The sequence below is a fragment of the Scyliorhinus torazame genome, chromosome 2 (assembly GCF_047496885.1).
Source record: "Scyliorhinus torazame isolate Kashiwa2021f chromosome 2, sScyTor2.1, whole genome shotgun sequence".
In the NCBI taxonomy this organism is placed as follows: Eukaryota; Metazoa; Chordata; class Chondrichthyes; order Carcharhiniformes; family Scyliorhinidae; genus Scyliorhinus; species Scyliorhinus torazame.
Genome location: NC_092708.1, coordinates 137,575,596 through 137,590,905, shown reverse-complemented (window position 1 = coordinate 137,590,905; position 15,310 = coordinate 137,575,596). Strand labels below are relative to the sequence as shown.

General features: G+C 44.9%; 1 protein-coding gene across 1 annotated transcript in view; it reads left to right on the top strand.

The window, feature by feature from the left end:
• The window catches only part of pde1a (phosphodiesterase 1A, calmodulin-dependent), an 851,988-nt gene extending 845,106 nt beyond the window's left edge, over positions 1–6,882 (top strand). The window contains exon 19 of the mRNA XM_072477634.1: positions 2,363–6,882. The gene's annotated coding sequence lies outside the window, so the exon portion shown is untranslated. The remainder of the gene's footprint in view (positions 1–2,362) is intronic.
• The last annotated feature ends 8,428 nt before the right edge of the window (positions 6,883–15,310 follow it).

Genomic DNA, 15,310 nt, shown 5'->3' with positions numbered 1-15,310 from the left:
CAGGCATACCGAAAAATGAGGTGTCGACCTGGTGAAGCTACAACACAGGACTACTCGTGTGCCAAACAGCATAAGTAGCAAGTAAAAGGCAGAGCTAAGCGATTCCACAACAAACGCATTAGACCTAAGCTCTGTAGTCCTGCCATATCCAGCCGTTAATGGTGGTGGACAATTAAACAACTCATTGCAGGAGGAAGCCCCACAAATATCCCCACAATCAATGATGGAGGAGCCCAGCATATGTTTGTGCAAAAGACAAGGCTGAGGCATTCGCAACAATCTTCAGCCAGAAGTGTCTAGTGGATGATCCATCCCAGCCCCCTCCGGAGATCCCCAGCATCACAAATGTCAGTCTTCAGCCAATAAGATTCACTCCATGTGATATCAAGAAACGACTGAAGGCCCTAGATACTGAAAAGGCTATGGGCCCTGACTATATCCCAGCAATATAACTAAAGACCTGTGCCCCAGAACCTGCCGTGCTCCTAGTCAAGCTGTTCCAGCACAGCTATAATACTGGTATCTATCCGGCAATGTGGAAAATTGCCCAGGTGTGTCCTTTACACAACAAACAGAACAAATCCAGTCTACTCTCCATCATCAGCAAAGTGATGGGAGGAGCATCAAGAGTGCTATCAAGCGGCACTTACTCAGCAATAACCTGCTCACGGACGCTCAGTTTGCATTCTGCCAGATCATTCAGCTCCTGACCTCATTACAGCCTTGGTTCAAACATGGACAAAAGCACTGAATGCCAGAGGTGAGGTGAGAGTGACTGCCCTTGACATCAAGACAGGATTTAACCGCATATGGCATCAAGGAGGCCTCACTAAGGCAGCACGGTGGCGCAGTGGGTTAGCCCTGTTGCCTCACGGCACCGAGGTCCCAGGTTCGATCCCGGCTCTGGGTCACTGTCCATGTGGAGTTTGCACATTCTCCCCGGGTTTCGCCCCCACAACCCAAAGATGTGCAGGGTAGGTGGATTGGCCACGCTAAATTGCCCCTTAATTGGAAAAATGAATTGGATACTCTAAATTTTTTTTTAAAAAAGGAGGCCTCACTAAATTGGAGTCAATGGGAATCAGGGGGGGAAACTCCGTTGTTTGGAGTCATATCTGGCACAAAGGAAGATGATTGTGGTGGTTGGAGGTCAATCATCTCAGCTCCAGGACATCACTGCAGGAATTCCTCAGGGTAATGTCTGAGGCCAAACCATCTTCAGCTGCTTCATCAACGACAATATCCAAACTTGGGCTGACAAGTTGCAAGTTACGTTTGCACCAAACAAGTGCCACACAATGACCATCTTCTACAAGGGGGGATCTAACCACCGCCCCTTGACATTCAATGGCATTACCAGTGCTGAATCCCCTGCAATCAACATCCTGGGGGTTACCATTGATCAGAAACTGAACTGGATCAGTCACATTAATAGGTGAAAGATTTATACGATCTGAAGAAAAAACGGAGTATACTAGATTAGTCACATTAATACTGTGGCTCCAGGGCAGGTCAAAGGCTAGGAATCCTACAGCGAATAACATCCCCTGACTCCCCAAAGCCTGTGCACTATCTACAAGGCACAAGTCAGGAGTGGAATGGAATGTTCTCCACTTGCCTGGATGAGTGCAGCACCAACAACACTCAAGAAGCTTGACACCATCTAGGACAAAGCAGCCCACTTGATTGCTACCAGTTCCACTAACATTTAAACCCTGCACCGCCGGCGTACAATGGCAGCCATGTGCACCATCTACAAGATGCACTGCTGTAACTCACCAAGGTTCATTCAACAGCATTTTCAAAACCCACGACCACTACCATCTAGAAGGACAAGAGCAGCAGATACCTGGGAATCCCACCACGTGGAGCTCCCCTCCAAGTCACTCCCCCACCCCCCCCACCCCTCCCAAACAGCACAGTGTACCTACACCTCAAGGACTATAGCGGTTCAAGAAGGCAACTCATCACCACCTTCTGAAAGGCAATTAGTGATGGGCAATAAATGCTGGCCTAACCAGCAACGTCCACATCATGTAAATGGGGGGGGGGGGATTTCATTGTCAAAAGCAAGCTGATACAATGAACATTTATTAAGCGGTAATGCGGATGTTCCTCATGGTTAGGTAAATGAAACATAAGATTGTCCCCATTGTATATTATTTTAGTATAACAGGTATGGAGATGTTGTGTTGAACTTAAATAATTTTTTTTGAGATGGTGAAGCATCATCACAAAAGATTGTTTTCTTTGAGAGCAAATCACAGAACAATATATACCAATAAAATATTAATATCAACAATAAAAATCAGCAATGTTTCAAAATATGGAGATATAAAAACATGTATTTTTGCTCCTTTAGATTGATAGACCATGGCATGGTGCTGGGATGATTCGAAATTGATAACTGCACCTTTACCAAACATCCCTCCAACACTGCTGGTGCATTACTTCAAGCAAAGTGAACATGATTGCATGGCACTACTCTTCTTTAAAATGAAGACCTGGAGAAATTACTTGTCTTTCTCTGACTATTTAATCCATCAATGTCCTGTTTAATAACTTTGCCATTTGACTATCCATCAGGTTGCAGGTTTCTTGGGCCCACACTTGTACTCCTGATAGAAGTGCTTTTGATAATGGTACTTTTATAACATAAGAACATAAGAACTAGGAGCAGGAGTAGGCCATCTGGCCCCTCGAGCCTGCTCCGCCATTCAATGAGATCATGGCTGATCTTTTGTGGACTCAGCTCCACTTTCCGGCCCGAACACCATAACCCTTAATCCCTTTATTCTTCAAAAAACTATCTATCTTTATCTTAAAAGAAATTTCTTTAACCTAAAGAAATTCAGCTCAACACAACTTAAAATTTTAATAGCGCATCTAATCCTCCCAGTAAACAATATACAAACATCACTGTGACGCCAGACAAGAAAGTTTATATCCTCAAGAAGCACCGTTAGTCTTTAGGCTTTAATGTACTAACAGTTTTATTCTCAGATGAAACTATTACACCCTCAGTTTTGGAATGCAACATTGAGTGGAAGCTCTGTGCATTAGAGTTACACTGGTATAAAGACTCATTTGTCTGGTTACTTATTGATGTTAGCACAACATAAAAACAGCCACAGTATTACATTGAGACTGTTATAGTTTTATTTATCTCCCTGCTTCTAGGCAATTGGGCGCCAATGTTGTAAAATGACATCTAGAAGACAGATTCTAAATTCGAATATTCAAGTAGTGCAAAGTTCATCACCACAAAGTTATGTTAGCATTACTCAGAGCCACATCACATCCAAGTGTAACGTCACTTTTGCATGTTTCATGGATTTATAAATACACTAAACCTTTGATGTTATATCAATGAATCATAGCGACCTTTGTGGTAAAGTTATTAATAAAAGATAAAGGAAATTTAGATGTTTACTAAATAATTTACTAATGCTCTATGTGCTGAACTATCTGCCCAGTTTTTGCTGTTATGACCTTTCAAAATGTGCACCCGGCATTGTATCTGTTGAATGCTAATCTATTGTGAACAGCCAGCAGTCAGCATTTTGCTAATTGCTATATTTCTGAAAGAGATTGGATCTGTACTGACGATTTACACGAACAGCACATTTGTATTGAAATCTCATTCATCACTCTTAGATTCTCCTTTTAAAATGAGAGCAAAGACTGTTTTTTGTTTGTGTAGAGACACTCTGGGTGTGAATTTGCATGGGAGTTCACCCACTCATCCATTGTACCTTCAGACCGGAGAAAACTGTGTCAACAGTGCTCACATGCTTTTCTGTGATTTCCACGACACTGTCACTGAAGATGTGGCGAACAAGCAGGAGAGTCTCCACCTCAATTCACCACCATTAGTTAGAAGTTAGTTCACTCTCAGAACCTGAATAATGTCCTCAAATATATTCACAGAATGTTTTCATTTTCAAAATTGATAATAATCTTTAAAATATTATAACGGCCGTTACAACGGTGATTTCGAAGAATCTTCCTGATAAACGATTAAGTATAAATTACAGCCATTGAGAGGATTTACTATTATTTCAAATAACTTTGTTTTGAAATGTTTGCACTTCCTCAAACAAGTTGTTCAGAACTGAATTTTGTGATCAGTGGCAAAGTGATGGTGCCCACCTCACCTCTGACGTAAAAGAAAGCTGCCCATAAATATAGAGCTCTCTCTGGTGTAGATTACCCATCTCCTTATGTTAATTTGATCTCTGGTGTATTGCAGCAGTGATGTTATCAAGCAGGTTAAGCAGCCATTCGTGTATTTTTCTATGATTTCTTTGTTCATGTCATGTCAGGGCCAATGATTATTGTCCATCCCTAATTACTCTCAAGAAGATTGAGGTGAACTGCTCTGGTGGTATGCACCCATAGTGCTGTTAGTGAGGGAGTCCAGGGATTGACCTAACAATAGTGTGGGGACTGCAATATAGTTCACATATAGTTCACACACACACACACACATGCTCCCCCACACACACGTTAATTCACTCTCTCACCCCCCGCCCCCCCCCTGCCACCCACACACACCCTCTCCCACACACATACATATTCACTCACTCTCCCACTCACACACTCCGAGTCTCAGGGTGCTCACTCACTCATCCTCACCCACTGTGAATGGGTGTGTGTATGTGCTGGTGAGAGTGAGTAAGCAACCTGAAACTGAGAGTAAAGTGGACACACACTCACTCTCTCATTCCAACACACACACTCAACCCCTCGTTCTGTCTGTACCTCAGTCATACACAAACTCACTCACTCTCACATTCCTCACTCAAACACACATGCACACACACACATACATACGCCTCTCACTCCCAAACATACTTAAACACTCACACACACTCTCACTCCACCCGCACCCACCAACACAAACCTTGGCACAAACCTGGCACTTACATTCCTCCTATTCCCCTGGAAAGAAAGCTCTTTTTCCACAGCAAACCCACCGTCACGGGTGTCCCTTCCTTTTCCAACCGCAGACTGATTCTCTCCCATATTTGCTGTTGACAGGCTCGCACCTGAATGGGAGAGGAAGGGTCTGAGAATGGAATAGCTGCTTTACTCACCTGTCTGGCATTTTGAAAGTTGGCTGAGGGGGCACATAGGAACTTCTGCAGAGATGTCCAGTGGTTGAGATAATTGGCCTTTGACAACCACAACTATCTTCCCTTGTGCTCGGTATGACTCCAACCAAAGGAGAGCTGTTTACTTGATTCCACTCCTTAAAGACACAATTTCACGTATTTCAATAAGCCCTAACTTTGTTCTTGGGTTTTTACAGTGCAATTTGAGTATTAAAAGTGGAAGTTCACATCAATTCAAGTGATTTCTAAATATTTCCAACTCTGGGAATTTCTCTGGAGGAGATCTGTTATTTCCACATTTTAATTGAACCCGCACATATGCCAGAAGTGGCTGTCAATGTCACAGTTGGTAACAACAGTGAATTCTGATCAATTCCCTCTCACTAAAATCGCAAAATGCAGGCCGGTGTGGTTATAAACCTAAAGAGGAGCGAATTACATTGAGTCTTCCCAATCTCCCACAGTAACTTCAGTGGAATTCAGTGAACTTCAGAGGAAACCAGAGCTGCACCATTTATCCGGGCTGTCTGCTAATCTGAAATTGCAGGACCCCTGTGGACTTTCCAATTATACATACTACAGGTTAAATATACGAAAGCATTCCAAGACTTGTTTAACACATGAGAAGAAAGGCATGTTTTTGGAGCTGATACAAACGCACAAAATGAGCATCTATTGGGGAAATAGTGTTTTTGAATATGTTGACAAAAATTTATAATAAAGAAAAACATCAGATTGAGATTAAAACAGGAATTTACAATTTAAAATAGTTAAGGTGAGACCTTCTTACAGATGTAAATCACTCATTTTGCATTTCTTGTAACCTAATGCAAAGCCATGATAGAGCCAAATAGAACCATTTTAAAAAATCTCTTCCTCGACTGAGAAGATATTAGTTTAACCATAACACTTTGCCAGTCTGTAAAGAGTTAATTGCTGAAATATAATTTAATTGTTTTGCCACATCATTTAATATTATGATTCATTGGGTAATCAGAGTAGACTAGTAGTGTTTATTTATTCATACGTATGTTGTATTAATTTAAATGACATCTGTAACTGCTTTGCCTGATCCATGGTAGTAGAAATATTTGGTCTTCATCAACTATGGAGGAACCTATTTTTATTGACTTAAAATAAAAAACAGTCAAACTGCTTCTGACTAAAATGACAGCAAAATACTTCAGTTAAATAAGAGCAGTTTGAGGATAACACTGTGTTAAACTCATTAAGAAGATTGTATAAAAAACTTGTAAGAAAGACATTTAGTAATTTCCACTGAGGAATGTTTTATTTTCATTCTTTAATAAAATGGGACGACCATTTTATTCTTGATAAAACACCAGAAAAATTGAGATTTTTCCACCAAGTTCAGCTGAAGTTACACCATCCAATTCTCCTGTAGACATTTATCTCTAACTGTCTGCGATTGTGCATGATTAATAACCAATATTGGCAAACTAACAGACAGTGACCAGCACCATGGAGTCAAACACTTTGAGGGAATTAACCCCCTACCCCCTCAGGAGGGGGAATGAGCGGAGAAATTGGCAGAAAGTTGAAGAAAAAAGCTAGAATCGAAAATTAGGAGGAGTATAAGCTGCAAAATATTCAAAAATATGAAGTGGAATTGCTTTTGCATTTAGAATCTGTGGTGAATGTTTTCTTGTTCCATATTCTCTGTAATTGTGCGTTGTCTCTTGAGCTGCAGTCACTGTACAGAATATAAATAATTGTACCTGAGTAAATAAATAACAAACCTGGACTTTTTGCATTGTTCATTGCTCATATGCAAAAGAAAGAAAAACATTTATTTTCTTGTAAATAGTTAATGAAGCGATTTGGAAAAGCAAATTAAATTGAATAACAATAACTTCTTAGCATTTCTATTGGTTTTAATATTGTAAAATAGTTTATTTAAACTTTCTCCATTAATGGAGACTATAAGCAAGTTAAATAAATATTTAATTGAACTTCTGGCCACTTGATTAAGATATGTAAATGAAAAACATATTTTATATCGTGCAATCTAGTTCTTCAGTCCCAATTGTGTGTAATGCTAGTTTTCTTTTGTTATTGTAGCATTTTTTGTTTAGAAAATACAAAGCTACATTTATGTATGTTAGGTTCCTCTTTTTAAGTCACCAAAATATGTGCCCAACTGTTGCTCGATAGAGGCCTTGGTTTCACTCAAGGAAAATGTCTCAAAAGATTATCCATCCTTTTGCATCTTGTTGACTGCACAAATCCCACCATTTCCATTGCTGCATCCTGGAGAATGGTTCTTGCCAAAGCTCTTCTGGTGTTCTCTTGTCAACCCTATCTGCAGAGTTTTGAATCTGTTGGTATTTTCCACTGCTACCTCATCATCTTTATGCTCATTTAAATTCAGTCGTGACATTAAAACCCATTTAGTCCCTTTGCGAACTCTGACCTTCAGTATTGGCACTATCAAATGATGATCAATGTCACAGTCTGCTCCTAGATATGTGTTACAGTTTTTAATTTGTCCATTTGGGGAGGTCCAGATGTACACCCGCTCTGATGATTCTTAAACCGTGTGTTGTCCAGAACCAAATCATGTTCCTCGCAAAAAGCCCAAAGACACTCTCGAACTTCATTAGCCTCACCTAATCCAAATGGAGCAATCATTGTCTGGAACCTATGCATAACCCACGCACCAACCTTGGCTTGAAGTTATCCTTAACTAACAAAACGTTGGCTGGCACGGTGGCGCAGTGATTAGCACTGCTGCCTCACAGCACTGCGGACCCAGGTTCGATCCCGGCCCAGGTCACTGTTCGTGTGGAATTTGCACATTCTCCTCACGTCGCTCCTCCACAACCCAAAGAAGTGTAGGGTAGGAGGATTGGCCATGTTAAATTGCCCCTTAATTGGAAAAAAAAGAATTGGGTACTCTAAATTTATATTGAAATTTCAATATAATCACCTTCAACACACCATGATAAAATCTTCTGCGTCAATCGTTGTATGTCTGTAAGCTTATATTGAAGTGGTATCTCTTGGTTTTGCATTGAGGCCTATAAAAATGACCCTATAACGGAATGGTTCATATATGATTAGGACTCCAGCCACACAGCTATTCAATACAGGCCATGCGCATCTCCTCCAGACTAAACTATGGTGCATCCTTACAGTGTTGTGAAGTCTTGACCTTCCCAAAGTGCTTCTGCCAAAATACATATCCACGCGAGTTCTCTACATTTCCCTAGTAATCAACTGCACTTTGCCAAGCTGAAGCATACTGCACACATTCCATGTTTAAACTCTTACAAAGTTGAACTGATGTCAGGTGACCACTTCCCTGACCCATTGGTACTGATAATAATGTTTCCTCTCCTTTGCTTCCAGTAGCGCATTTTCCAACCCTGTCATGGTTGCTCAGCAGTGAACATGGTTCACTGGACAACATTTGAATCAGTAATAGATCTGTTTTGCATCCATTGTCTATAATGCTGTTTGGGTAAATAAGATGGTCAGGTTCCTCATTTTTCCATCCAGCAGTGAGAAAGCCATTCTCCAGTTACCCTGGATATCTGCCTTCCTATTGCCTCAAGTTGGCTGTTATCAATTTAACTGTGGTCATCCACTAGCCAACAGCCAGAAGGACCTGCGACTGCCCAAGTCTTCAATGAGAACAGTGGATTTGTAGACTATGTTCTCCCGCCAGAGGAGAATTGCACGAAGCAATTCAGTATCCCTCAGCGTGCAAATTTATGCATGGCGAAGAATTCAAGGAATTCATGAGCAAATCCCGCTATCGGGCCATCATTTTGAGTGGGTGGCCTGATTCCAAAGTCTTGCGGCTGACCACCTGTAGCACCGTCAATATGACGCGAGGCAGGTTGAGGTAATGTCAATTGAAGGCTTTATTAAGCAGAACTTTATCCCCAGTAGCGTGGTTACAGAATACAACTGCTGAGGGAAATGGAGGGAAAAACTGGGTTCTTATACCGGCATTTCTGGGTGGAGTCCAGTAGGTGGCAGATCCTATCAGGACCTGGCATCCCTCCACCAATAGCCTGACGACACGTGGTGTACCGTATTACCCCTAATACATACCACCACACCACCCTACCGCACTATAAGTCAGCCCCCCCCCCCCCCCCCCACATTGCAAAACAGCTCCCCACCCACAGATTTTCTGGTTACCACCCCTTCCCCAAGTACAGGGGTGACCTAACCTCCCCCCTGGATTTCCTAAATAGGGAGACTCCCATGGGAACCCTCTAAATAGGGAGATCCCCCCCCAGGGACCCCCTAACTAAAGGAACCACCCACAAAGACCCCCTAAAATGGGAGACCTCTCCCAGGGACCTCCTAATAGGATACCCTCCAGGGGCCCCCTAACTAAAGAATTCTCGCACAGGGTCCCCTAACTAAAGGTATCGCCCCCACAGAGAGCCCCTGAATTCGGAGATTCCCCCAAAACCCTCTAACTAAAGGAACACCCCCCTCCCCGACATAGACCACCTAACTAAAGGGACCCCCCACAGGGACCCCTAACTAAAGGGCCAGGCCACAGAGCACCCCCCCTCAGAAAACTGAAGCTAGAGAGCAGTCCAGACAGTGACAGTGAAACAAATTACAGTTATAGACTTACCTGGAAGCACCACGGGCAAAATTCTCCTACCCGCCCCGCCACATTTCTGCCCCGACCGTCCGGCAGGAGTCTCCGTAACACCGGCCGGACAATGGGGTTTCCCATTGTGGGGCAGCCCCACGCCGTCGGGAAACCCCCGGGCGCCGGCAAAACGGAGACTCCCGCCGGCGGAGAATGACGCCCCACGTATCCATTACTGGAAGGAGAACATCTATAACCTGAGTTTAAACCCCTCAGATCCTGTAGCTGCCAGCCATTCATTCATTTCTCATAGTGGACTGTGATTGACAGCTTCCACAAACACAGCTGTTAGCCTTGCTTCATTCATCTTCTTCACTCTAAATGCTGTAACCACAATGGGCTGGATTCTCCCATTCCCAGCTGCGTGTTTCTCGGCGGAACACCATTCACTGACAGTGTGATTCTACCTTGACAATGGGACCAACCCATTCACCATAAAACCTGCTGGTGGAAGTGCGCTGCCAGCAGGAAAGGTGATTCGTAAAGACCGGAGAATTCTGGCCAATGTTTACAAACATCAACCATATCAAAGTGAGTTAAGTGCATTCCAATCACGCCCCTTCATACTTGAGTGTTTTTGAAATGCTAAGCTGGAAATTGATAGCACTTAACTCTCTTTGGTTGATGTATGCAAAGATTGTTTAGTTAGGGGATCTCTGTGGGGGACCATTTATTTAGGGAGTCCCTGGGGGGGGGGGGCATGGAGTGCATTGTGTGGGAGAGGGAGGATGGCCCTCTGATGGGCTTTGGCCCACCACGAGGCCTATCATGAACACCGCCCCCCCCCATCGGCCCCCAAATTTGGGGAGACCCCCAGGATCCCCCTCATCTACCCTGTACCTTTCAAGCCCTCCCCATGGGCCCAGCCCCTGGCAGTGCTAACTGGCACCCAGACAGCCTGGTACTGTTGCTAACTTTTGGTTGGTTCGTAATTTGGCTCTATTTAATCATGTTTGCTCAAGAGTCGCCAGGTATCTTTCGACACCGCCACAAGGTTCAGAACCGAATACTGATCAATGACTCGATACACCAGTTAGTAAGTTCAAAAGCAATGCTCATTTATTTACACACAGTCAAATCTACTCATGCATAAACTCTACAAATTAAACTACCACTATTACGAAAGCTTATACTTAGCTTTGGGCGCCCACTCAGTCAGAGGAACAATGGCCGTTGCTCGGTTCTGAGGCTGCTGGGTTGAGCTGTTTACAGGGTAGCAACTAGGAGCGTCTATCTCGTAGCGTGCGTTGACTTGGAACTTACTTGGTCTGGTGCAGCTGCTAGGCTGGTCTCTTCGGTGAGAGCCAAAGCCAAAGGAGAGCGTTCTCCCTTGGGGGATACCTTTTATACCCAAAAGGGCTTCGCACTCTTTTGTGCGGGCCTTGAACTTTGCCTCAACTAATTGGGTCTTTCCCAATCATCGGTATCGATTTTCCTCCAATAGAGGGGTGGTTCCCTGACCGCTGGGCGTGTCCTGGTGACTGTCAGTCAGCTTTGTCTTATCTTCTTCTGGTGCCGGGGAGTCTGTCATAACATTGTGTATCTAAATGTTTCCCTTTTGTCCCCGGAGATGGCTCATTAGTATGTAAATCGTTTGGTAGTTTCTGTCCTGTCTGAGCGTTTAAGGTTCTAATCAACAGACAGAGCTTGCACCTGCTTGTTTCTTAGCATTGTCCAATTTTCCCTGCAGGCTTTGCAAGTGTCCATTTTGTAATCGGGACGTGGCCATCCCAGATGACTACAGTACTGCAAGCCTGACACTCTGGCAGTGCCCCTGTCACCATGGTAGTGCCACCCAGGCACACTTCCAGGGTGCCAAGCTGGCAGTGCCAAGGTTCCCAGGTGCCAGGGGGACTGTCTGGGTGCCATCCTGCCCTGTCCCCAATCACCCAATGGCCAACAGGATCTCCCTCTAAGTGCCACCTCGGTGGAGGGAAATTCCCAAGGTGAAAAGAAATGGCAAAGTGCCATTGGATAGCAGGATGTTTCTCGGAGCTGCAGCCACCAATAAACATTGAACAAAATGTATCTTTCCGCGACCTTTAACTGCAGTCGGCTGAATTGTGCCCAAGGTCTCTGTCATAAAGTAATATGTATCTGTATTGCACTCTGATGAGTTTCAGTGAGAAGCTCAGTTTTACTGAATTCAGATCAAAATATTCCATGATTGTTCTGGTTTCACTCTAACAACTAAAATGTACATTAAAGACCCAATTTGGGGGAAAAGTATCTTGAACGTATTATTTTCCCAGCCCCAAAGATTGTGAGCCGATGCATTGTGGGAGAATTAACACGGAATGGGAATACACAATGGACTTCAGACCACCAGGAAGTGCAAAGGACCAGAGCAATCTGAGCGTGCAAGTCCAAAGATCCCTGAAGGCAACCAGACAGATAGATAAAAGAGTTAAGAAGGTATATGCAATACTTGCCTTTATTAGCCGAGGCATGGAAGATAAGGGGCGAAATTCTCCGGAAACGGAGCGGTGTCCGCTGACTGGCGCCCAAAACGGCGCAAATCAGACGGGCATAGCGCCGCCCCAAAGGTGCGGAATGCTCCGCATCTTTGGGGGTCGAGCCCCAACCTTGAGGGGCTAGGTCGGCGCCGGACGAATTTCCGCCCCGCCAGCTGGCGGAAAAGGCCTTTGGTGCCCCGCCAGCTGGCGCGGAAATGACATCTCCGGGCGGCGCATGCGCGGGAGCGACAGCGGCCGCTGATAGCTTCCCACGCATGCGCAGTGGAGGGAGTCTCTTCTGCCTCCGCCATGGTGGAGACCGTGGCAGAGGCGGAAGGGAAAGAGTGCCCCCATGGCACAGGCCCGCCCGCGGATCGGTGGGCCCCGATTGTGGGCCAGGCCACCGGGGGGGACACCCCCTGGGGCCAGATCGCCCCGCGCCCCCCCCCAAGACCCCAGAGCCCGCCCGCGCCGCCTTGTCCCGCCGGTAAGGTAGGTGGTTTAATTTACGCCGGCGGGACAGGCATTTTAGCGGCGGGACTTTGGCCCATCCGGGCCGGAGAATCGCACGGGGGCCCCGCCAACTGGCGCGCCGCGATTCCCGCCCCCGCCAAATCTCCGGTGCCGGAGACTTCGGCAACCGGCAGGGGCGGGATTCACGCCAGCCCCCGGCGATTCTCCGACCCGGCAGGGGGTAGGAGAATCTCGCCCCAGATGTGGAGATGCCGGCGTTGGACTGGGGTGAGCACAGTAAGAAGTCTTACAACACCAGGTTAAATTCCAACAGGTTTGTTTCGATATCACTAGCTTTTGGAGCGCTGCTCCTTCCTCAGGTGAATAAAGAGGTATGTTCCAGAAACATATATATAGACAAATTCAAAGATGCCAGACAATGCTTGGAATGCGATTAAATCTTTACAGATCCAGAGATGGGGTAACCCCAGGTTAAAGAGGTGTGAATTGTGTCAAGCCAGGACAGTTGGTAGGATTTTGCAGGCCAGATGGTGGGGGATGAATGTAATGCGACATGAATCCCAAGTCCTGGTTGAGGCCGCACTCATGTGTGCGGAACTTGGCTATAAGCTTCTGCTCGGCGATTCTGCGTCGTCGCGGGTCCTGAAGGCCGCCTTGGAGAACGCTTACCCGGAGATCAGAGGCTGAATGCCCTTGACTGCTGAAGTGTTCCCCGACTGGAAGGGAACATTCCTGCCTGGTGATTGTCGCGCGATGTCTGTTCATTCGTTGTCGCAGCGTCTGCATGGTCTCGCCAATGTACCACGCTTCGGGACATCCTTTCCTGCAGCGTATAAGGTAGACAACGTTGGCCGAGTCGCACGAGTATGTACCGCGTACCTGGTGGTTGGTGTTCTCACGTGTAATGGTGGTATCCATGTCGATGATCTGGCTTGACACAATTCACACCTCTTTAACCTGGGGTTACCCCATCTCTCGATCTGTAAAGATTTAATCACCTGCTAATGCTCTCATTCCAAGCATTGTCTGGCATCTTTGAATTTGTCTATATATATGTTTCTGGAACATACCTCTTCATTCACCTGAGAAAGGAGCAGCGCTCCGAAAGCTAGTGACATCGAAAGAAACCTGTTGGACTTTAACCTGGTGTTGTAAGACTTCTTACCATGGAAGATAAGAGCAGGAACATTATGATGGAGCTGTATGAAACGCTCATTCGGTCACAGCTAGAGTACTGTGTGCAGTTCTGGTCACCACACTATCGGAAGGATTGCACGAGAAAGGGTGCAGAGGAGATTCACCAGGATGTTGCCTGGGCTGCAGCACTTCATCTATGAAGAGAGGCTGGATAGGCTGGAGTTATTTTCCTTAGAGGAGGGAAGACTGAGGGGTGACCTGATTGAGGTGTACAAAAGGAGACATAGATAGGGTAGATGGAAATAAACTAGGGTGCATAGATTTAAGGTAAGGGCAGAAGATTTAGAGGGGAATTTTTTTTGTGTGCGCAGACATAGTGGGCCGAAGGGCCTCGCTCTTTGATGTAAAGTTCTACAACTCATTGACTCAAAATTGTTTTCAATTAAATGCATTCATATAAGTTGTGAAGAAGAAAATTAAATGCATGCCAGGTGAGTAGATGGTACACTTCCACTGAGACTCTGCATGTGGTGGGGATTCACTCTGAGTTTGGAAAAATGCCAGCAACGCCGAAAATCACCCCCACTTGGCCATTAAATATACATATTGATTGTTCAACACCATTCAGTGGGCAACTGATCCTGTTCTCAGCCCAGGAGGAAAATGCCTGATGCGGGAATGCACTGGTGAGCTATCCTGCTGGACTTCCACTCTTTTCCTGGCCTCCACCTGCCTCCAAGTCCGCCACCATAGGACCAGGAAATCTCCACCCATGCAGTGAATAACATGACACTTTGGCTGCTCTATGCTTTAGGAAAGCTTCACATTTGCTTAAGAACCCTATTGCACATTGTGTACTCGCTGCATGGAAGTCATGCGTTAAGAAACCTAAATCCTGGACTTTGAGAAATCTTGTCATCTGAAAGTAACGCCAGTGTTCTCTCTTGCATATTGCTATTTATTGGGAAGATATGAAATCTGTCAGTTACCTGCTTTGTATTACTGTGGAATGCAGACTCCCTAATGTCTCAAATATATTCTCCAAGTAACCAAAATATCGGAGGAGGGTACCTATTGTCATAGGCTAGCTAATTTTCAACACATGCACATTAGTAAATATTTTTGTTGAAGGCCAAAAAACAAATTTTGAATGGCATCCGTAAATTAGAATTTATACCCTTAAAAAACACAGGCCATAGGAGCAGGAGAAGGCCATTTGGCCCCTCGAACCTACACCACCATTTAACTTCGATCATGGCTGACCTTCTACCTCAATGCCACCTATCCGCATTATATCCCTATCCCTTGATGTCTTTGATATCTAGAAAATATGCTTCTTAGTCCATTTTCACTTCAGTCTTTAGATAGGTGAAAAGATCCATATTGTAGTTAGTGGGTGGAATTATCACTGAAAAGATATGTAGATAACTATAGCGAAGTAGATAATTAGGTGGCTGACTTGGAGGTCATGATAAGATGTG